Source organism: Nicotiana tabacum, chromosome 23, assembly GCF_000715075.1.
Source record: "Nicotiana tabacum cultivar K326 chromosome 23, ASM71507v2, whole genome shotgun sequence".
Classification (NCBI taxonomy): domain Eukaryota; kingdom Viridiplantae; phylum Streptophyta; class Magnoliopsida; order Solanales; family Solanaceae; genus Nicotiana; species Nicotiana tabacum.
In genome coordinates, this window is record NC_134102.1 from 49,542,884 (window position 1) to 49,565,630 (window position 22,747).

The 22,747-nt window shown below is 38.7% G+C and overlaps 1 long non-coding RNA gene across 1 annotated transcript; it reads left to right on the top strand.

Moving 5' to 3' along the window:
- The first annotated feature begins 1,479 nt into the window (after positions 1-1,479).
- Positions 1,480-5,851, top strand: LOC142177652 (uncharacterized). The gene is made up of 3 exons (XR_012706227.1): positions 1,480-3,953; positions 4,298-4,365; positions 5,592-5,851. It is a non-coding gene; the product is annotated as an uncharacterized LOC142177652 (long non-coding RNA).
- Positions 5,852-22,747: the final 16,896 nt, after the last annotated feature.

The window sequence follows — 22,747 nt, forward strand, 5'->3', positions numbered from 1 at the left end:
CGAATCATCGCTCCATTCTCAAAATTGACATCTTTTACCCTATCAAATGAAATGGAAAAAATAATTTATCACTAAAATTGAATCCCTAAAATTAAAAAGAGTCGATTCTGTGAAATTTATCTTACCTTAGGTTTGGAACATTTTGAGAATCACCTACCAGCATTCAGCGGATTTGTAGCTGTGAATTGACTGGCAGCCATGATGTAGTGACAATTCATTCTCGACCGAAAGGATGCACTTGGCCGTTGACTCATTTTCCTTCAACTATTTGAGTATTGTTTTTTGGAAGTAAAAATTGGGTTGAAATATGATCAATTTCTTTTTGAGATTTCTGGTCAAATGAGTAATTTTAAATGGGTCAAATGAGTAAATTTTAACGGGTCAAAAAAATATATGGTTGAAATGTGATCAATTTTATTTTGAGATGGCCGGTCAAATGAGTAAATTTTAATAGTTCAAATGGGTAATATCAACGAGTCAAAAAATTATATGGTTAGTGATAGGCCACATGGATATATTTAATTTTTCAGAACAACACGAGTTGTCTTCCATCAACCACTAGTCGCTGATAAACTTTTTAATGGCCTATAAACCCTGAACCCTAACCCCAACCCTGAACCCTAACCCTCAACCCTAACCATGTACATTCATCATGAATTAATAGACTTCCTTAATGAGCGAGTGTCAACTTTAGGTTGCGTCCTCAACTCTTGTTGTGGTCTAGGGTAAACTAATGGTCGAGAATTCACTAAAATAAGGATTACACCACGTTCGACCTTAGTTTTTTTAATTTTATAACGTTTAAACATCTTATTAATCATCATGTAACATCTAAAGTTATTATAATTGGTGGTGTATTTCATACCATTAAGAGTTGGTCATTCTAGAACATGTAACAACTCAAGAAACAAGACCTCCAAGTATAAGAGTCTTGTCTAGTGAAGTGTTGTCAACAAGTAATACCTCTAAGTATATGAATGTTGTATATTGATTATTGGGATGTAATATCAACATGTGTTGATATTAAGTAATGTTGTGATCGATTATAATATGTAATTAGTCTTCAAATTGCATACATTGCCCTAACATTATGTTGTAATAATAGTCATTGGCCATATAATAAAAGTTGAGTTAACCAATTATAGGATTAGGTTGATACCGATATAATTATTACGTTATACTTATCAATTTTATCCAATTCAAAGTTTGCAATTTGTAGAATTAGTATAACTAAATTAATACTTTACACTAACAAACAACTAATAATCGAGGGCCTACCCATATGCTTGTCCAATTTATGATTGATATACCGTTCTTAATGTTTTACAACGAAATTCTATTGGTTTATATTTACAATGGATCTATAGACCACCAGTGTTGTAGACTATATACTGTAAGTTTATTCAACAACTCATGTGAAAATTTTAATTTATTAGAGGGAAATTCAAATATTTTGAAGACAAAACCAATTCCCCCTTGGTTACGAAGGGCTGACGTTGCATCTCTCTCATGCGATTCTACGATATATGTGAATAGTGCCGACGCAGCGCAGTAACGGCCATTGTGCCATCGTCCGGTGGTGAAAAGCCGTCGGACCAGTCCCAAAAGATGCATCTCGACATTGCGCACAAACCCCAGCTAGGCGCACTCCTCAAACATTCCATAGTTTCTGCGAACTGTAGCAACGCAAGGCCTGGACAAAACTACATTTCCTCCTCTAGTTTATGGGTCACAAAAACTGATTCCAAACCGTGGGGATGCTTCTACATCTCCAATACCATCGACCCTCAAAGTTACAAACGAAACTGATGCCAGAAAATACACCTCCGATCAGCTGAGCACTGCTAATCAACAGTTGGTCGAGCATGGAGCTACAGATTTCCAAAATGGACAAAACCAATGCCAATCGACTCCATTTCATCAGGAGATTGATCCATAATGCTTAAACAATAACTCCAATGAGCCAATCGTCACAATAATTCAAAATATAAAAACTGCAGAGTTGCAGACACATGTCGTTCGACGAAATGAAAATGTCAGTTTTTTCAACAATTTGAATGAGGAAATTAGATTTCAAGCTTCTAAAGTTGATGTGGAACCTAGTCGTCAATCCCAATCAGCCAAGAATTTGACGACCAGAAGAACTAGTTTGAAACCTTTTGAGCTTGTTCATGGAGTTCCTACGATTTAGTTCTCAATGGATGAATGTGAAGAATTTGCAAAGGAGGAAGGATTACACCAAGCAGTGATCATTAAATTGTCCAATGACGAAATAATTTTGCAGGTTTAGAGAAATATTCTGCCAAAAATCATTGGCATCAAAGGTAATTGCTTGGTAGGTTTATTGGCCCAACGACAACTCTTAATTCGTTGTGATCAATATGAAGATTATGTGTGTTATTTAGCAAGAGCTGTGAATTACTTTAAACATAATGGAAAAGAGTATCAATATAGAGCTTTTTCATGGAGTTTTGGTTATAATCCTAAGGAAGAAACCTCTAAGGCTGCTGTTTGGATTTCGTTGCCGAACTTGTCACCTAAATTATTTGCTCGTATAGCTTTACTGTCTATTACAGCAGCAGTTAGAAAACCTATTGCAATTGATAAGGCAACTCAAATAAGATCACGCCCAAGCACTGCAAGAGTGAAGGTTATCGTCGATTTGCTGGAAAAAATTCCACATAAAGTAAAGCTTCAATACTTGGATGTTAAAATTGGAAAGATTGTGGAAGAATTACAAGAAATTGGCTACGATAATTTACCTGCATATTGCTGCCATTGTAAGCATCAAGGTCATAAAAAAAATAAATGCTGGCGTTTAAAAGGAAAGGCAATTCAAGAGACTCATGTTGATGATGATACAGTGAAGAATGGCATCAGGTTATCGATAAATTGCAGGGTGATGCAAGGGATATTTTGAATACTAAGAGAGCTGGGCAACAACTTATAGATGGTTCAGAAATTGATAAGAAATCTGGGCAGCAGGTGTGTGATGATTTGAGTAAAGAAACAGGTGTTAATGTTATTGTCGATGTTCCAGTCACAGCGGCTCTTGCTATAGTATCGAAGTCTAGTGCTGTAGTTGAACAAAGTGAGGGGCAGCAGCTCCAGTCCCAGTTACAGTAGCTGCTATGTACTGTTGTGCAAAATAAGGGGCAGGAACTGGAAAGGGTACCTGCTTTGTTTCCTATATCAACTGGGTTGCTAAGGGGCCAGGTATAGGGCAACATCATGAACAAGATTTGCATCAAACAATTAATGCACAGGCTGGGCAGATGCGTCTTTCGTCAGGAAATGAGGATGCAACTATAGGCACGACTAAATCTCCAACTGACTATGAGGTGAAGTTGATTGATGTCTCAACTATTGGGAAAAATAAACTCCAAGCTAATATCACTGCTACAAGAGCTTTGGCAACAATTAACAATACAGTGACTGATGCACTAGCTGGAGATAATCGTGGAACTGCTGAAAGTTCTAAATTAGTAGCACTGGATGCTACTGGTCTTACACTGATTGATGCACTTGAGGAAAAAACAATTGGTATTGATGCTACTACTGTTGGATCAAACAAGAAGAAGGAAGCCAAATTGCTAGCACCAAATCGAGTTGAACATGTTGTTACTAGGTTGATAAAGTCTACTGATGTGGAGATGCCCAGAGTCGAGGGCCACGATCGAAGGCATGATCGAGCCCAAGGTCGAGGGTCACGGTCGAAGGCCGGGTCGAAGACATAATCGAGGGCCAGGGTCGAGAACCAGGATCGAGGGGCAGGACCGAGGACCAGGATCGAGAAACTCGATCGAAGGCCAAGATCGAGGGCCAAGGTCGAGGCAGAATCGAGGATGTCTGGGCAGAATTATAAAAACAGGGACTTCATCCCATTTGCCATTTTTGACAAATTGGAGCTTGGGGAGAGGCGATTTTTGATATATTTTCAAGAAAAACTTGAGGTAAGTCCCTTGTGATCATTTCTACTCCATAATATTGAATTATCATCGAATAATCCGACTAGATTATATGATTTTGAGGTGTAAATCAGAGATTTGAACTTAGAAATTTGGAAATAAGATTTGTAGATTTGAGGGTCGAGTTGAGGTCGAATTTTGGTAAAATTGGTATGGCTAGACTCGTGGTTGAATGGTCTTTCGGATTTTGTAACTTTTGTCGAGTTCCGAGACGTAGGCTCCACAGGCGATTTTTGAGCTAATTTCGGGTTTTGGTCTAATTTTGAAGCTTTTCTTGTGGAATTCATTCCATTAGCGTATATTGATGGTATTATACTGATTGTGAATAGATTTGGAGCATTTGGAGGTAGAGTCCAGAGGCAAGAGCATTGCGGGGTAGAGATTTGACCGGTTTGAGGTAAGTAACGATTGTAAATCTAGTCCTGAGGGTATAAAACTCCGGATTTTATATCATTCTACTATTTTTAGTGACGCACATGCTAGGTGACGGGTGTGTGGGCATGCACTGTTGGGGATTTGTGACTTGGTCCGCCCCGTAGCAACTGTAAAGTTGCATACTTTGTTGAAACCATTGATACTTATATGTTTTAGAAAGATCTTTTTTTAATTGGGCTGAATGCTATGTTTGGGCCTTGCGCCAATGCTATTTGGACCCTTAGGGGCTGTTTCTTACCATCCTGTCACTGTTTTTGATTGAAAATCTATACTCAGTCATGTTTATACTTGTTTACCGCATAACTCAGTTTTATGACTCTATTTCGATGCATATAAATGTTTTGAGCCGAATGCCCTGTTTTACTGAAATGCCCGAGTGGCCTGATTTATGAGGATGAGTGTGAATAGGGGCTGCCCGCCTGCAGCATACTTTATGACTGAGTAAGGGCGAAGGCCTGATTTGTGAGGATGCGTGTGGATCGGGGCTGCCCGCCTGCAGCATACTTTTTGACTGAGTGAGGCCGAGGGCCTGATTTGTGAGGATGAGTGTGGATTGGGGCTGCCCGCCTGCAGCATACTTTATGACTGAGTGAGGCCGAGGGCCTGATTTGTTAGGATGAGTGTGGATCGGGGCTGCCCGCCTGCAGCATACTTTATTATTATCGCACGTGAGTTGTCCATGCAGATTATAGCGCTAGGGCTAAAGGAGCCCCTCCGGAGTCTGTACACACCCCCAGTGAGCGCAGGTACCTACTGAGTGTGAGTGCCGAGTGCCGAGTGCTAAGTGACTGGGTGGAAAGAGGGATTGTGAGGTATGCTCGAGTGGCAAGAGTGATTGTGAGACATGCCTGAGTGGCATGAGTGACTGTGAGGTTTGCTCGAGGGGCTGTATATGAGTGATGTTTTGCCCGACGGGCTGTTTATGATTTCATCATTTTTGCTCACCTTTGCATTGAGCCTTCGTTAGAAAAACTGTTGGAAAAATATCTTTAAATGATTTTTACTGGAATTGGGTTTAAACGAGATGTTTGATTCAAATCCTGATTTTAAAAGCATGTGGTATTTTACTGAGATTTTTTGATATGAACGTTATATGATTTATTGCTTGTCACTACTGCTCAGTCTTTATTTATTGTTGTTACTTACTGAGTTGGCATACTCACGTTACTCCCTGCACCTTGTGTGCAGATTCAGGTATAGCTGGACACGGTAGCGGTTATTGAGTGTTCTGGTTGTAGATTTTCTTGGAGATAGCAAGGTAGTTGTTTGGCGATCGCAGCCCCTGCTCTTCTCCCTCTTATCTTCCTTTAGTTGTATTTAGCTATTTTCCAAGCTGAGTTAGCCTTGATATTGTTAGATAGATTGTAGTATATGCTCATGACTAGTGACACCCTGATTTCGGGCTTTTCTTTTCCGCACTTCTGTTTTTCTTTGATTTGAACTCTTTAAATGGAGGTTTTATGTTAAATAACCTTGAAATTATCTTTGAAATGAAAATATCATTTTGTTTGGAAATGAGTCGGCTTGCGTAGTTCCACGATATGCGCCATCACGACAGGGGTTAGTTTTGGGTTATGATAGAAATCATCTAAGAAAGCTTTGTCTGTGAAATAAAAGAAGGTCCTATTTGCAAAAGATGCTGAAGTTGGTGGTGACGAGGGAGTTGAGAAGGAGAAATCTGTTGAGAAGGAGAAACATGTTGAGAAGAAGAATCCCCTTAAAAAGATGGCAGGTAGTGTTGAGGAACCTGGTTCCTCAAAGAGGGCAAGAGTAGAACTGTCTGAGTTTGAAAGGAAAGCCAATTTGAAAGAGCAAAAGGTACTGTGGGGAAGAGTGTTCGACACTGAGATTCTTGATCCGTATGGAATGAGGCAGTTGGTAGAAATCTGCGACTTCCAGAAGTGGACTCATCTCTTTACTATTCAGAGTCCAAAAGTTTATGAGGAGAAGGTTCGCAATTTTTATGCTAACTTGTTTACAGTGGAGGGTGACACAATCTGTTTGAAGATCAATGGGGTAGATTTCGTGATGGATGAGGCTGTGCTCGGGGTCTTGGGATGCCTACTGAAGGGCTCTCAAATGTGGAGGGAACCTGTTCCCCGCAGTTTAGGAAGTTGATTCTTAAACCTCAAGCTGTTCAAACAGGGGAACGAGTGCACAAGAAAGCATTGCTGCCAGAATACTAACTATTTTTTGAGTTGGTGAACAAGGTCTTGCTACCAAGGATTGAGAGAAGATCCATTGCCTCTATAGCGGACCTGGTTCTTTTGGAAGCACTGGATTCGATGCTGGGATCTGGTCCTTTGTTATATTACTGTTTTGTTTTTCAATGACTTTGGGAGAATGAATGCGGCTGCACACTTGAGAGTAATCAATATTTAGGTTTTGCAAGTGTGTTGAATCCCTTGCCTCATGTTGGTAATATATAAGTGAGGTCATCAAAGATGACGCAAGAGAGTGTCCGCTACACAACACGCTTCAACGGTACTGCTGTATTGTTGCATGTGTAGTGCAGCAGCTTTAACAACTGTTAGAGTTCACTTGTACTGTGAGCGGAGGAACTGATCTCTATATGTTCCTTCTACTGTTTCCTTATCTGATTTCATTCAGACTTGTGGCAAACATTTGACTTGTTACTCTGAACGTGGATGAACCAATTGTATCAGGTTCCCTATCTGGTTCTCTTATGAAGTTGTCCTCTTGCCTAACGGAGTAAGCCCAACATGGACAATGATAGGTAGACCAAAGATTTATGTAGTCGTTGCGTGCTTTCTTTGCGCACCAGCATAGCAGAATTCGAATCCGCTAGCTCAGATGAGTGGCTCTTGGCTTCGTAAATGAAAAGGAAAGAAAATCCATGGATCGACCCTATCATCTACACCCCGTAGGAACTAGGAGATCACCCCTGATGTCGGCTCAATCCGAAGGAAATTAATCATCAAAATAAAAGATACATAACTTATCAATTCCCTCCTTTTTGATGATGACAAACTTAGAATTAATATTCCCCCTGAGAACCAGATCTCCATATTGTCCCCCCTACGAATCAGCCATCTTCCCCATAAGAACCAAACCTAAAGAGCTGATCACAACTGGTTCCTTAAGACTGTTTGGCAAATCATCAAACTCAAAGTACCATAACTAAAAAGAAAGTTCAACAAAGTTAACTCATGACACTTGTGCACACACAATATAGCTAAAAATAGAACACAAGAGTATAACATGCATTTAAAAGAACGATGATGCTCATTAATTGAAAGAAAAAGAGCCATTGTAGAAGTACCAATCATTACAAAACATATACAAGTCAAACACAACTAGAATACCAATATCACAAGGGGCGGATAACAAAAAGACACTGTAAGATTAAGCAGGGGCTGACAAAGGGACATGTTGGGGGACACTGGATGAGGAAAGGAAGGACGAGGGGGCAAGGGCCTTGAGAAGACTATCAACACGAGCATTAGCAACCCTTTAATCGTTGATCAGCTGTTCTTTCAGGTTCTCCACCTATTTTCTCAACTCTGTATTCTCAGCCTTCGAGCGGGCAACTTCTACTCCCTAAGCATTGCTGGAACCCGGTTCTTTGCTGGCTTAATTGAGCTTAGAATCAAGAATAGCATTCAGGGCCTTCAACCGCCTGATTTCCTCATAAGAAGTATTCTGAGCATCGATAAGTTGAGAGATTGTGGAACTGCTGCCTATACACCCTTTTTATCCACACACTCGCATTCCTCCAAGGTGGCCATTGTGAACATTTATTTACGGGTTTCCACTGCTGCTCTCCCCAATGGGACCTCGAATCGTTCAAAGACTTTTGTGAGTAGGAACCCATATGGAAAGCCATGGTTTCCATCCTTGAAGTCTGCCACTTTTTTTCACTTAAGCACTAATTAAGCATGAAGGTCAATCCTACAATAATTAAAACTTGAAGGTCACTTGGCCAATTCAAGTTTGAAAGCAGGTCACTTCGCCAACTACCCCGCATATAAAGGAGATTTATTCCTTTTAGGAGTCGTTTTTCCTTCCTTCAAGAAAGAGAGTCCTAATAGATTAAAAATTCAGGACAAAATCCTAACAATTCTCCCCTTGGCCTGAATTTTCTTGACAAAGCATGATCCACCATATTCATATAATCTTCATTACTACTGCTTGCCATGAAATAGGTATAGGTTGAAAATTTTGGTATTGATTGAAATATGCTCAAGAATGGATTAAAAGGAGCTCTTGCGTTAAAAATAAGCATGAGTTAAAACTGGCATTGGAGCTCATGCGTTCAAGTGGATATGGGTTAAAACTGGAATTGGTTAAAAGTGGCCCAAATATGGGTTAAAATGATTATTATTTCTATAAAGATGCAGCAGTACGGATTTTGGATATTTATGATTGTAATTTATCTCCACATGTAGCATCACGTTCAAACTTTTTTTTGGATAAATCTTCATTATCGTCAAATGGATTGCGACTAGAAAAGAACCCGCCATGAGCCTATTCAATCTCGTTCAACCATTGGCTCTGATACAACTTGTTGGTATCAAAATAACATGGCGCATGCGAAAGCTAACAATGCAAAGCTGGTGGACGATAAATCGGACAAGAAAGAAAATATACTAAAGAATAGGACAGTATAATGGGGTTTGGTTAATTGACCTACATATAAAAACTAGTATAAAAATAAAAAAACTATTGAGAGAAAAATCTCCCCTAAACAAGATTCTTTAATGACTACATTGTGGATATTGTTATTTTTTATTATGAGAAGGATCTTCAATTTATAAAAGTGCAAAACTTCTCTTCGATGAAAATGATAAGGTATATGAAGGAGATTTATTCTTTTTAGGAGATGTTTTCCCGTTTTTTAAGAAAGAGAATCCTAATAGATTAAAAATTCAGGACAAAATCCTAACGAACATAACATACCCTTACATAAACGACCAAGATCCATGCTTCCATCGTGAAAGAACTATGTTATTTCCAATTAATGTCATCAAGTGAAATGAAATAATCGTATTTTTTTTGGAATCTTATCCATCTCCGACATATATAATTGAGCCCAAAGTTCAAGATGCTGCAAATCTACAGTACTTAAGTTATTAAATATATAATAGCTTAGTTATTCCAAGAAAATACTTCAATTACCAAAGGCGCTGGTAGAATCAACTTCTTATTCTTCAACCAATTAGCTCTTTCAAGAAGATTGTTCGAATCCATGAAGAATCATTTGAAGAACAAACATTATGTAGGCGCATAATTAGCTCTATTGACATTAATATAACAATGATGTTTCGAATTAAGTATATGCAGAGATATATTATTCTTAAAATTTCTTTCTCAATTCGTACAATTGATATTCCAAAATTTTCAAAAAATCTTATCTAGATAGAGCTTGTTAGATAACAATACACATAACTCGTATCGGCTGTAGAAGAGCCTCAATTATAAAGTGAAGGGAGAAGTTCAGTCTTTATTCCTAAGGTTTTACTTATTACACTTTGGCCCCAACCTATATAATTCTAATATTTCCAGATTTAAAAGAAAAATATTCCCATCCCTTTCCGCCTTATCTGCCGTCCCAATCCCCATTTCGCACAGCTGATTCCTCCATTACAACTTGTTTTTCTTGCATTTAACACACATAGATCGTCTCCCTTGTTCCTCATTCCTCTCAAAGCTTCATTCTTTTGATTATCATTTACGGAGAAGAAATCGAAAAATTGGGGTTTATTTGGATCTATCGAATTTGGGGATGAAATTGGCTGTACATTGGATTGATAATTCATTCTAGGTGGTATATTGTGTAACTCCTTCATTTGGTATGTGTTTTCATCTCATCTTCTTCGTCATTGTTAGTTTGAGTTTCTGTAAATTTTATATGCACGGAGCTCGACCACTAGTATACAATAGACCACTGTTAGAATAGACCATTGGTTCACAATAGTCTGATGGGAAATTATATATTAGTATGCGGTCTATATTCTGGTGAATGGGTTAAGGGGCCAACTAGTTGGAATTGGAATTTCTATACAAAGGTTACAGTACCTACCTGTATACCTAGCAATTGTACATTTGATGAATTTGTTGATGTCTTCATTAAACGTGAAAAACTAACATGTTCCCCGAGATATTTGAATATTACATATATGCTTAACTCTGCGCTAAAGAGGGACAAGATTCCTCCTTCCTTCATTAAGAATGAAAATGATTTGCAATCGTACCTCTTTGATGTTACAATTGATGGTATGAGACCTTGTGGTTGAAAAAGGAGTTTGAAGAAGGGGCTGAAGTTCATGTTTTAAGGTCTCATTAAGGTTTAAATGCCGTAGCTGCACCACCACCACCACCAATACAACCACCAATTTTAGAAGTAGAGGAGGAAAGAATGGTGAAAGATAGCTTCAGTGTATTTAGTCATGACTTGCATGATTTTGTTGATAATGAAATGAACGCATACGGTTCGAAAGATGCAGATGTAGCGGAAGATCTCCCATATATTGTCAGTCGGGCAGCTGGAGATATAGGCTTGGTGGACTCGTTAGCTACACAACATAGCCACCCTGATGGTACAAGTTTTTTCCTTGGAAAATATTTCGACAACAAATTGGATCTAATGAAATAGTTGGAGGTTGCTTCTCTGAAAATGCATTTTACATTTCGTATAAAGAACAACAATAGTAAATTAACTTCGGTGGCATGCCAAGATGTGAGTTGCCCGTGGAAGTTACGGGCTTTAAAGTATGAGAGTTGTGATAGGTTTTATATTACCAAGTACCATGGCGAGAACACATGCAGGGTAAAACACATATCAAGCCATCATCCTAATGCATCGATGTAGACTTTGGGTGCATATTATCAGGAAGGATATGTTAATGGAAAAGGCCCATCCCTGCTAGATCTGAAGGATGATATTTTTGCAGATTTTAACCAAAATCTTACTTATTGGTGGAGCTGGAAGGTAGGTAAAATAGCTAAAGCTATGATCAGGGGTACTCAAGAAGAGGGGTATGCTTTGCTGGAAGCGTATCGCCATGTTATGCTGTCCTATAATGAAGGAAGTATTGTTGATTTGAAGGTTTGTGATAAATTGCATTTTAGATATTTTTTCTTATCGGTTGGAGCTTTCATTAAGGGATTCGCCCATATGAGAAAGGTTATTGCTGTTGATGGGACATTTCTGAGTGGCAGGTATGGAGGTTGCTTGTTGTCTGCTATGGCACAAGATACAGAGAATCACATTTTTTCAATTGCGTTATGTGTAGTCGATAAAGAGTGCGATCATTCTTGGACCTACTTTTTTGATCAGTTGCGGCACATTATTGATGACAGTGATGAATTATGCATTATCTGTGATCGGCATCTGTTTATTTGGAATAACTTCAAAAAAGGTTTTATTGCCTTTTTGCAAGCGTCACATTGCTGAAAATATGCGTAAGAGGTTTTATTGTGGAATTTTTATTAAGAATTTCTTTTCTGCCGTATAGTCATACAATACTAAGGAATTCCTTGACCATTTTCAGCAATTGCGTGATAAAAGTAGGGAAGTAGCTTACTGCCTCGCAAATGAAATTGGGTTCCAAAAGTGGAGTAGGGCCTTCTTTCTAGGAAACTAATACAGGTATGGAGGTTGCTTGTTGTCTGCTATGGCACAAGATACAGAGAATCACATTTTTTCAATTGCGTTATGTGTCGTCACATTGCTGAAAATATGCGTAAGAGGTTTCATTGTGAAATTTTTATTAAGAATTTCTTTTCTGCCGTATAGTCATACAATACTAAGGAATTCTTCGACCATTTTCAGCAATTGCATGATAAAAGTAGGGAAGTAGCTTACTGCCTTGCGAATGAAATTGGGTTCCAAAAGTGGAGTAGGGCCTTCTTTCTAGGAAACTCATACAGCGTGTTGACAATAAATATTGAATATTCTCTAAACACAATGCTTAAGGATCAAAGAGACCTCTCGATTATTGGCCTATTCAATCATATTGTTCGAAAGTTTGCAGAAGAGAGGCATACTGAAATAAAAAATATTTTGACCCTCTTTGTTCCTTCTGCCGAAAAGACTATTAGGAATAATATGGTTGTCTGCGATGCACTCTGGGTGAATCAATTAGAGAATAACCAGTTCAGCATCATCGGTCACGGTAGATATATAGTAGTTGATCTGGATTTGAATACATGTTGTTGTCAGTTTGATTTGGAAAAAATACCCTGCCCACATGCAATGACAGCTCTGAGATTGAGCTTTGGGGATGAATATGATTTCTCCATTTACGAGCACTCCTCTCCATTCTATAAGGTTTCAACATATTTGGATGCATATGAAGGAATCGTTCACACAATCCCTAAAGAAGAGAAATGGGTGGTGTCTGACGAGATTCAGTCCACAAAAATACTTCCACCCAATGTCGAGCCGACAAAGGGTAGAAGAAATACTAAGAGATGACCAAGCATTTTATAAGCTAGTTCTTCTAGCAGCAGGAAAAAAGGCAAAAATAAATATTCCATTTGCAAAGAACTTGGCCACAAGAAAATGACTTGCAAAGTAGTGTTATAGTATTCTTGATCTTTTAGCTACTGGTATTCTAATAAAGATAATTAACTCTTTTAATATTCTAGACTTGTTTGTAATCACTTGTTATTTCTACTATCAACTATTGCATTGCACATCATAGACTATTATTTTATAGTCAACCACAAGCATTGTATATTGTAGACCTATGATCTAGAATCGATCCCCTTATTTCAAGAAGGAGTCATGTGACCAACTTGTCTCATAGACTACTGTTTTAAAATCAACCACCCACATTGTGTATTATGGACCTATGATCTAGAATCAACCCCCTTATTTTAAGAAGTCATGTGACCTTCTATCGTAGACTACTGTTTTATAGTGAACCACCCATATTGACTATTGTAGACCTATGATCTGAATCAACCTCCTTATTTTAAGAAGGAGTCATGTGACCAACTTATCCAATAGACTAATATTTTACGATCAACCCCCTTATTCTATCTTCAACCACCTGTAATCAACCAATATTTTATTGTCAATCCCCATCAATATTTTTAATTTAACCAAGACTTATTGCGCTGATTTAGGTAGTCTATTGACAACCACTGGTTTAGGTAGTTAATCTAATGTCTAATGTGAATAAGCGCTGGCAGCCAATATGAAAAGAACTTGTCTAATTAATTGAAATCCATCGAAAATGCCAATTCAAAGCATCAATTCGTTTCTCAAAACTCTCAACAATCACGTCATTTACGAGAAGTCATATGGAAAGGCACCATTTAGTGTTAAATTCTGCCTATAAATATACTAGATCTGATGGAAAAATTTATTCATCATTCTTCCAAACAGGCCAACACTTAATAGAGAAATGCCTCCGAGGCCAAGGCCAAGCATGGACGCAATTTTCATCAGGGAATCACTGAATAAGCTCATCCGAGAGATCCAAGAAGACAGGGTGAGGCAAGAGATGAACTTTCGCCGTATCGCATGCATGTTGCAGAGTCTCCTTCGTAGGGCTGGTGCAAATATTCACCACTATGTTTGCCCAAGAAATTTCCCTCCCCGTGATCCTTCTTCCCTTGCAGTTTAATTTTTTTTCTTTAGTTAATGAAAAAAAACGTACGCTGCTGTGAAGGGAGTTATTTAATTAAAATATTTGTTTTAGGTTTTTGTCTATTTATTTTTCTACTTTGTTTTTAATTTTTCTGCCCTGTTTGTATTTTTCTACCATGGTTGTCTTCTTGTTTTTATGTGATTTGTTATCCGACCTCAATTTAAGGTCTAAATCTCAATTTTACAAAATTCTTAAATTCTACCCAAAATTCCTAATTTCTACTTTGAAAATATATATTTTTTAGCAAATTATACTACTAGGCGTTCTGCCCAGTAGCTATTTTATTAATAATAAAAGAAAAATAAACCACAATGGAAGAGTACAAATAAGGGGGGCAAAAACTTTAGTAGTGTTGTTTCTATGCCTTGGCTATATAATCACTCCTCTGCGCCTCACTTTGCCTTTTGGTGGCAGCCTAATGTAGAGGATTATGGTGTAGCTACCGGCAAAGTCTCACGAGGGCATATGATCTCATAGCCGCTTGAGTAAAATCCCAAAGGCATAGGACATAAGCAAACACCTACTGAGTTAGGCCTTACCTTACAAATCCTATTGAGGCATGAACAACCTCCTCTACACTAGCCAGCATGTAAAAAATAAGAACTAGCACAGACTAGATATTCTATGATCATCACAGAGTTTATAACATACTCTGTGATGATATTACAAATGATGATACTTAAAAATTGATAAAATAAAATAAAGGTAAAAATTTGAGTCTTGCCCCTCATTCTTCAACCTTGTGTACTCTTCAATTTGTAGATACCTGACTTCTTCTTCCAATCTCTTCAGTATGTATTCAAAATTAATTATTAATTTTTGGAACAATTGGACCTTGTTGACGTTGTTGCTGCAGCCACCCTTTGCTTTGCAACTCGCATTGGGAGTTGCCTAATGACAACTCCTTCTTTCATATTATGTTTAACAATTGAGGCTTGAGATTTAACATTTGTGTTGTTGTTCTTACCTGAAGATTGCAACCCTTGTGCACCTACTAAGAGTGCTAAATTGTGTTGTGTTAGACTGTCAAAAGTATCTAATTGTGCCGTTGGTAATTCCACTAAAAATGGGCTGCCACCTTCAATTTCCTTGTCATCTCTATCTTCAAAAACAACTTCATCATCATCCTCTTTTTCCTCAACTTGATCAGCCCATAATTTTCTCTGTACCACCACTCTATTTAAGCATGCTGTTTGTGCTTCCATAGGTGTGTTTGAAGAAGTAGTTATTTTCAATTCCCCATGTGCTGCCTTCTCAATTCCAGTTGAATTTTGTAGTTGTGTAGCCTCGACATTCCTAACCATATTGCGTGTGGAAGCCGTATACTTTGCTGCCTCGCCTCCAAAAATAGCAGTAGGTTTAACCACTCTAGTTGTTGCCCATTCTGCAAAATTGTTTGTTGCAGCAGTATCATTTAGCTTTGAAATCATAGGCTCACGATTCATCTCCTTATGACCTCTAGACATTACGTACTCCAATTCCATGACATCTACACGCTCAGTAGTTCTTTCATCCCTAAGATGAGAATTATAATCTTGCTGCACAACCGAAAAATAAAATGGCAAAGCTGGAGAAATCTGTGCAGGTGCATAGAGTTGAGCACCTGCTTCTGAAGGTGTTTCACTGTTAGTGGCTTGTTCATCTTCATCCTCTTCATCCTCAGTCACATTAGAAATCTGTGCAGGTGCATAGAGTTGAGCACCTGCTTCTGAAGGTGTTTCACTGTTAGTGGCCTGTTCATCTTCATCCTCAGTCACATTATCGGAATCATAATCCTCTTCATCCTCAGTCACATTAGCAATAGTATCAAAAGGATTTTTGCTTCTTCTTGCGTATGTACTATTTCTTGAGCTATTTATTGGAGCACCTGTAACTTCTGAATTCTGCTTCTATTTTACACTATTTGGTGATGCTGAATGCATGGTTTTTGATGTTGCCTGACTTTCAATCTGTTGCACTCTCTTTCCATTATCGTCCATGACTGGTTCACTCACCAGAACACCAAAAGAGTTAGAGGTGTTAACTTCCTTTGATGTATTTACCTGACTTGTGTGTACTGGAGCATTCCTTTTATTTGGAGATGCATTTTGTCGATGCACCACCGACCAACCTCCTACATTTGTATTTTGTACTGCTTCAAGTAAGTGCCCAGCTCCCTTAACCAAAGAAATATCACCCATGCCTGTAGCTCTGTCCACATGCCTTCGATCGTGGCCCTCGACCCTGGGCTCGATCTGGGCTTCGATCGTGGCCCTCGACCCTGAGCTTGATCTGGGCTTCGATCATGGCCCTCGACCCTGAGCTCGATCTAGGCTCACATCTGGGCTCGATTTCTGGGCAGAAGCAATTTCCAACAAAAGAAAATTGCAGCAGCTGTTCTAGTTCAATTTTTGATCCGTTAACCATCCGCAACTCACCCGAGGCCCTCGGGACCTCAAACAAATATACCAACAAGTCCTAAAATATCATACGAACTTAGTCGAATTCTCAAATCACCTCAACAATGCTAAAATCATGAATTACACCCCAATTCAAGCCTAATGAACATTGAAATTTCTAATTTCTACAACAACTCCGGAACCTATCAAATCACGTCCGATTGACCTAAAATTTTGCACACAAGTCCTAAATGACATAACAGAGGTATTCCAATTTTCAGAATTGGATTCTGACCCCGATATTAAAAAGTCAACCCCCCGGTCAAACTTCTCAAAAATAAAACTTTTGGCATTTCAAGTCTAATTCCTCTACGGACTTCCAAATAATATTCTGGACATGCTCCTAAATCAAAAAATCACCATACGAAGCTATTGGAATCATCAAAATTCAAATCCGAGGTCGTTTACAGATAGGACCATATCCGGTCCACTTTTCTAACTTAAAATTTTCAATTATGAGACTAAGTGTCTCATTTCACTCCGAGTTCCTTCCGGACTCGAACCAACTAATCCGATATAATATAATATAGCTGAATAATACAAAAAGAGGTAGGAATGGGAAAAACAGGGTTATAACTCTCGAAACGACCGGCCGGGTCGTTACAATTTCCTAACAAGAGGAGCAGGTTCCTAAGTCGTCTCCTCATCCTCAACCTCTACAACATCGGCCGAAGGCACATCCTCCTCATCAATAAGTCTAATTTTCACAAGCCTTCTCCTTTTCTTTTTTTCCTTATTCTCCTTCAAAGTACTATCAAGAGCAATCTTTTTATGTTGCCTGGTGGTGGGTCGTTTAGGAACATACTCCTTTTTGGCTGTCCCACCACTCCAAGCAGCGAGAAATTGAGCTAGAGACAGATTGTCTAGATCCTCCTCACTGTCACCAGAATCTCCATCCGACATAGACTTCATTTTAGGGTATACAATATCCAAAGGGACTGTAATAGGGTGAGCAAAAGAAGTAGGGTCAGAACTGTCCAGGTACTATTTAGTACAACATCACTTGATAGAGAATCTCCCACTAAGGTTTCAATAACAACAACAACAACAACAACAACAACAACAACAACAGGCTCTCTCACATGGGAGGGAGAGCTTGTCTCACCCTCATTACCCAAAAATGCAGTATCAAGAGAAGCAAGTGTAGCATTACCTGATGTAGACAAAATATTCAGATCAATCCCCTAAGCAAATGGAGTTTTAGAATAACCAAATACATGCACACCCTCGTCCAAGCCAGAAGTTACCATTTCAGTCACAAGTTCTTCCTCAACCCATTGACTAGATACTTCTACTCCCTCATCCCCTTCTACTTATTCTTTAGTGGTTTGGAGAAAGTGAGAAGTGGACATAGGTCCTTTTGATTCCACTTTATCTGTGGTAGTAGACGACGAAGGGGAGACAACAAACTTTTTGGGATTTTGGCTTTTTCTGGTTCGATGAGAACTAGAACCAGACGGTGTGGGGGAGGGGACGTTGGATAGTGGTTGGTTAGAAATTAGGGCATTAGTGGGTGACGGTTGGGGCTCCGATCTGGGTGGTTATGCTTCATGAGACGAAGACACAGTAGGGACTTCAGTAGTAGCTTTTGGAGACTCAGATTGTGGTGAAGACATGGTCGATTTTGAGAGTGAAGACATAAGAAGAGGGTCTTGGAGAAGAGGGGTGTTTGATGTAGATAGTTGAGAGAGAGAGAGAGAGAAACTACCTTTTTGGGTTATTTAGAGGGAAAAGAGGGGGTGTGATTAATGAAATGGGTAGACGGGTTGGTTTGTAACAAGTGTGTAGTTTGGGTTTAAGATGTATGGAAAAAAGCAGAGACAATTAATAACGTGGCACACTAGTAGTTCAAAAATACGTATGAGTGTAAGAGAAACTACTAACTTGAGTCATGGGAACCAGGTTCCCTGACTGATTTTGAAAATATGAGCATCATACTTCCAAAGATTTCAATGTCATTAGCTGCTTGTTTGTCCTATAGTTGTCATGCGTGTTTACCTGTAACGGTATAGAATTGAGTTAGAAGTTGCCAGAAAATACTTTTTAGCAATTCACCTTACCATCCTTTCATAGCCAATCATTGAGGGACCAGGTTCTCAGTTCAGGTTGATCAAACCCAACTCCATACGGTTTCTTTCGAAGTGCTCTCTACTCAGTGCTTTGGTGAAGATATCGGTTACCTGGTCCTTTGTCTTGCAAAACTTCATACAGATGAGTCCCTTTTCAATATTGTCCCTCAGGAAATGATGTCGCACATCAAAGTGCTTTGTCCTCTTATGCTGAACCGGGTTCTTTGCCATATTAAGGGCACTTGTATTGTCACACAACAGTGGCACAATATCATAGAATACACCAAAGTCTTCTAATTATTTCTTGATCCACATCAGCTGGGCACAACAGGAGGCAGCTGCCACATATTCAGCTTTTGCAGTAGAGAGGGCCACAGAATTTTGTTTCTTTGTACCCCATTAAATCAAGCATGACCCCAGAAAGTGTGCCATTCTAGATGTACTCTTTCTATCCACTAGATAACCAACATAATCAGCATCGGCAAATCAAGTCAAAATTATCTCCTGAGGGATAATAGAGGACCAGGTCCGACGTTCCTTTTAGATACCTCAGAATTCTTTTGGCATCTTTCAAATGAGATTCTTTAGGACTTTATTGGAATCTAGCGCATAACCCAACACTAAATACAATGTCAGGTATACTGGTTGTTAGGTACAAGAGAGATCCAATGATACCCCGATACATAGTTTTATTTATAGAGGAACCAGGTTAGTCCATGTCTAGAAGAGTGGCAGTAGTAATGGGAGTATCAATGGTCTTTGAGATTTCCATCTCATAGAGGTTTTCTTTGCTTGTAGCCTAAGGAAGAAGTTCAGTTCCCCCATCATGCTCATCTCAAACTCGCTTCCCGTAAGCTTTGCCAACTCCTCACACTAGGAATCATTTGTTGCACCAAAAATGATGTCATCAACATAGACTTGCACAATCAGCAAGTTCCTCCCTCTTTTCTTCAGAAAAGAGTGTTGTCAATTTTCTCTCTAGTGAAGCCATTCTCTAGAAGGAAACTAGACAATCATTCATACCATGCATGAGGGGCCTACTTCAATCCATATAAAGCCTTGTCAAGCTTGAAGACATGTTCAGGGTGTTCATGGCATTCAAAACCATGGTTGTTTGACAAAAACTTCCTAGTTCAAATATCCCTTCAGAAATATACTCTTAACATCCATTTGGAATAGTTTGAATTCCATATGAGATGCAAAAGCAATGAGAATTATGATGGCTTCCATTCTTGTAACTGGAGCAAAAGTTCCATCATAATCAATTCCTTCTTCTTAATTATAGCCTTGGACCACCAGCCTGGCTTTATTTCTTGTTGTACTTCCAAACTCATCAAGATTATTTTTGAACACCCACCCGGTTCCAATGATAGTTCTATCTGAGGGTCGAGGAATCAGGTGATTGATGGAGCTCTTCTTGCATAGCAGCAATCCAGTCAGCATCTTTCAATTCTTTCTTGTTATTCTTTGGCTCAATTTGAGACAAGAAGGCTGAGAAGGAAAACATGTTTCTTGCCTTGGATCTACTCTGAATACTAAAGTCCAAAGGAGTAATTACATTTTGAAGGGGATGTGAGCTCTTGTGCTTCCAGTTAGACACTTACGTTTGAGGATGTGAGGGACTAGGTTCCTCCATGTGAGACCCAACATTGGCATCGATGGAAGTTTGAATACCACTTCTTTGCTCTGCATCAGGAGTGTCTCATACGGCATCAGCAACTCTATTGTCAGCTTCAGGTTTATCCAAATCAGCTAGAAGTTCAACTGCATCTTCTTCACTAGACTCCTTGACTTGAATCATTAGATCTGTCTTCCCATTTTCCATATCAATAACCTCTCTAGGGACCTTTGAATAGTCTCCATCTTGATCATCTTTATCATGTGAATCTTTTCCACTTGAGTGGTGAGATTCATCAAAGATTACATGTATACTTTCCTCTACACATTAAGTCCTTTTGTTGTAGACCTTGTATGCTTTTCTTTGTGAAGAGTAGCCAAGAAAGATTCCTTCATCACTTTTAGTATCAAATTTTCCCAATGCTTCCTTACCATTATTGAGAACAAAACATTTGCATCCAAATGCTCTTAGGTAAATCAACTTTGATTTTCACCCATTAAGCAATTCATACGCGGTCTTGTTAAGAAGGCACTTGATCATGCATCTGTTAATCAAATAACATGTAGTGTTCACTGCTTCAGCCTAAATTCTCTTTGGTAAACCACTATCAATCAGCATCATCTTTGCCATATCCTCAAGAGTCCTATTTTTCCTCTCCACATCACCATTTTGTTGGGGTGTTCTAGGAGCAGAAATATTATGAATTATACTATTTTCAGCACAAAATTCATCGAATTTTGTATTGTCAAACTTGGTGTCGTGATCAGATCTAATGCTCACAACATTATGGCTCATTTTCACTTGAATCTGCTTCACAAAAGCAGCAAAGATTGGAAATGTTTCATCCTTGGTTCTGAGAAATAAGTTCCATGTGAATTTGGAATAGTCATCAATAATAACAAAGATTTATTTCCTCCTCTTCTAGGCAAACTCACAGGTCCACACAAATCCATATGAAGAAAATCCAGTGCCCTTGAGGTTATCAGTTCTTTCTTTGGCTTGAATGAGGACCTGACTTGCTTCTTTTTCACACATGCATCACACACCTTGTGATCTTTGAACTTTGACTTTGGCAACCCACAAACCAGATCCTTCTTGATCAGCTTATTCAACAAAGAAAAGCTTACATGTCCCAATCGTATGTGACATAGTTCAGCATCATCATCAATGGCACTCGGGCATGTAAGATCATCACCATTCAGAGAGTCAAAATCTACAACATAAATATTTTTAAACCTTTTTGTAGTCAGAACCACTTCACTATTATAAGTTTGGTGACAGTGCAAGACTTTGACAAGAACTCCACTTTGTTTCCTTTGTTGCAGATTTAAGAGATACTCAGCAGGCTATATTTTAAGCCATTCACATAATACATATTTTCAATTGAGTGAGTGAGTGTTTTCCCAATCTTTCCAACTCCCAGAATGTATCCCTTTTTGCCATTTTCAAAGGACACACTCCCACCTTGCAAGGCCTTGAGTGAAAGGAAATCATCCATTCTTCCAATCATGTGTTTAGAGCAGCCACTATCCATGTACTATTTTTGACCGCTTTCTTTCACTACTACCTGCACAAGAGAGTCAGAGATTAGACTCAGGAACCCAAACAAGTTTGGGTCCCTTATAATGAAGGAAGGGGTGAATCATACTTCTTGTTATCCATGCAGGCATCACACATTTCTTTTTAAGAGAACCATGTTCCTTAGCAGTAGATATTTTTTCAACAAAAACTTTGTTTTCTGTTGGGTCTGAAACTTTGCTTTACATGAATTTTTGTAATGACCAGTTTTACCACAGTGAGTGCAAATTCAGCTATCAGGCACAGTAACATACTTGCTATGTGGGTTATAGGGGTCCTTTTCTTTGTGGAACCCGATTCCTTGCTTGTTCCCCCATTACTTTTATACGTAGAAGTGATTGTATCAGAGGAACAGGTCCACTTCAGAGATTTATCTAGATCATTTTTAACCCTACTTAAATCTTCATAAAGTTGTCTATTTCTTTCAAGTTCAGCAACAAGACTCAATTTTATCTTTTTGAGTTTATTTTCAAGCTTAAGGTGTGCCTCACTTGCCACTTCCTTTCCTTTAAAGGAGTTCATGCATTTTTCCATTAAATTTTTTAAGAGGATATTTTCTTTCTTTAATTCCTCTATTGTTTCCTTCAGATCAATAACTACAACCAACAAATCATCTCTCTCATGTTCTATCTCTCCGATCTCCTCAGTTAATATATTTTTATCATTTATTAGATTGTGGCGGGCATCAATTAAGACATTATCTAAAGATAGCAGCTTCATTTTTTGAGTAAGAATTCAAATTTCTTTGAACGTTTAGAAATTTTACCTCATCGTCATCATTTTATTCATCCTCATCCGATTTTATCATCAGTGCAAATATGGAATCATATTCTGCAGCTTCGCTTTCAACGACAATCATGGAGGTGTCTCCTTGTTCATCATCACCCTCAGATTCACTAGAGGAATCTCCCCAGGCAGCCAGAGCTTGCTTTATAACATTATCAGTGGCATCTCTTCTCTTGAACTTCCTGTAGGGGATCGGGTTCCTCTTAGTTGTCTTGTCCGCGTTGTGTTTGTA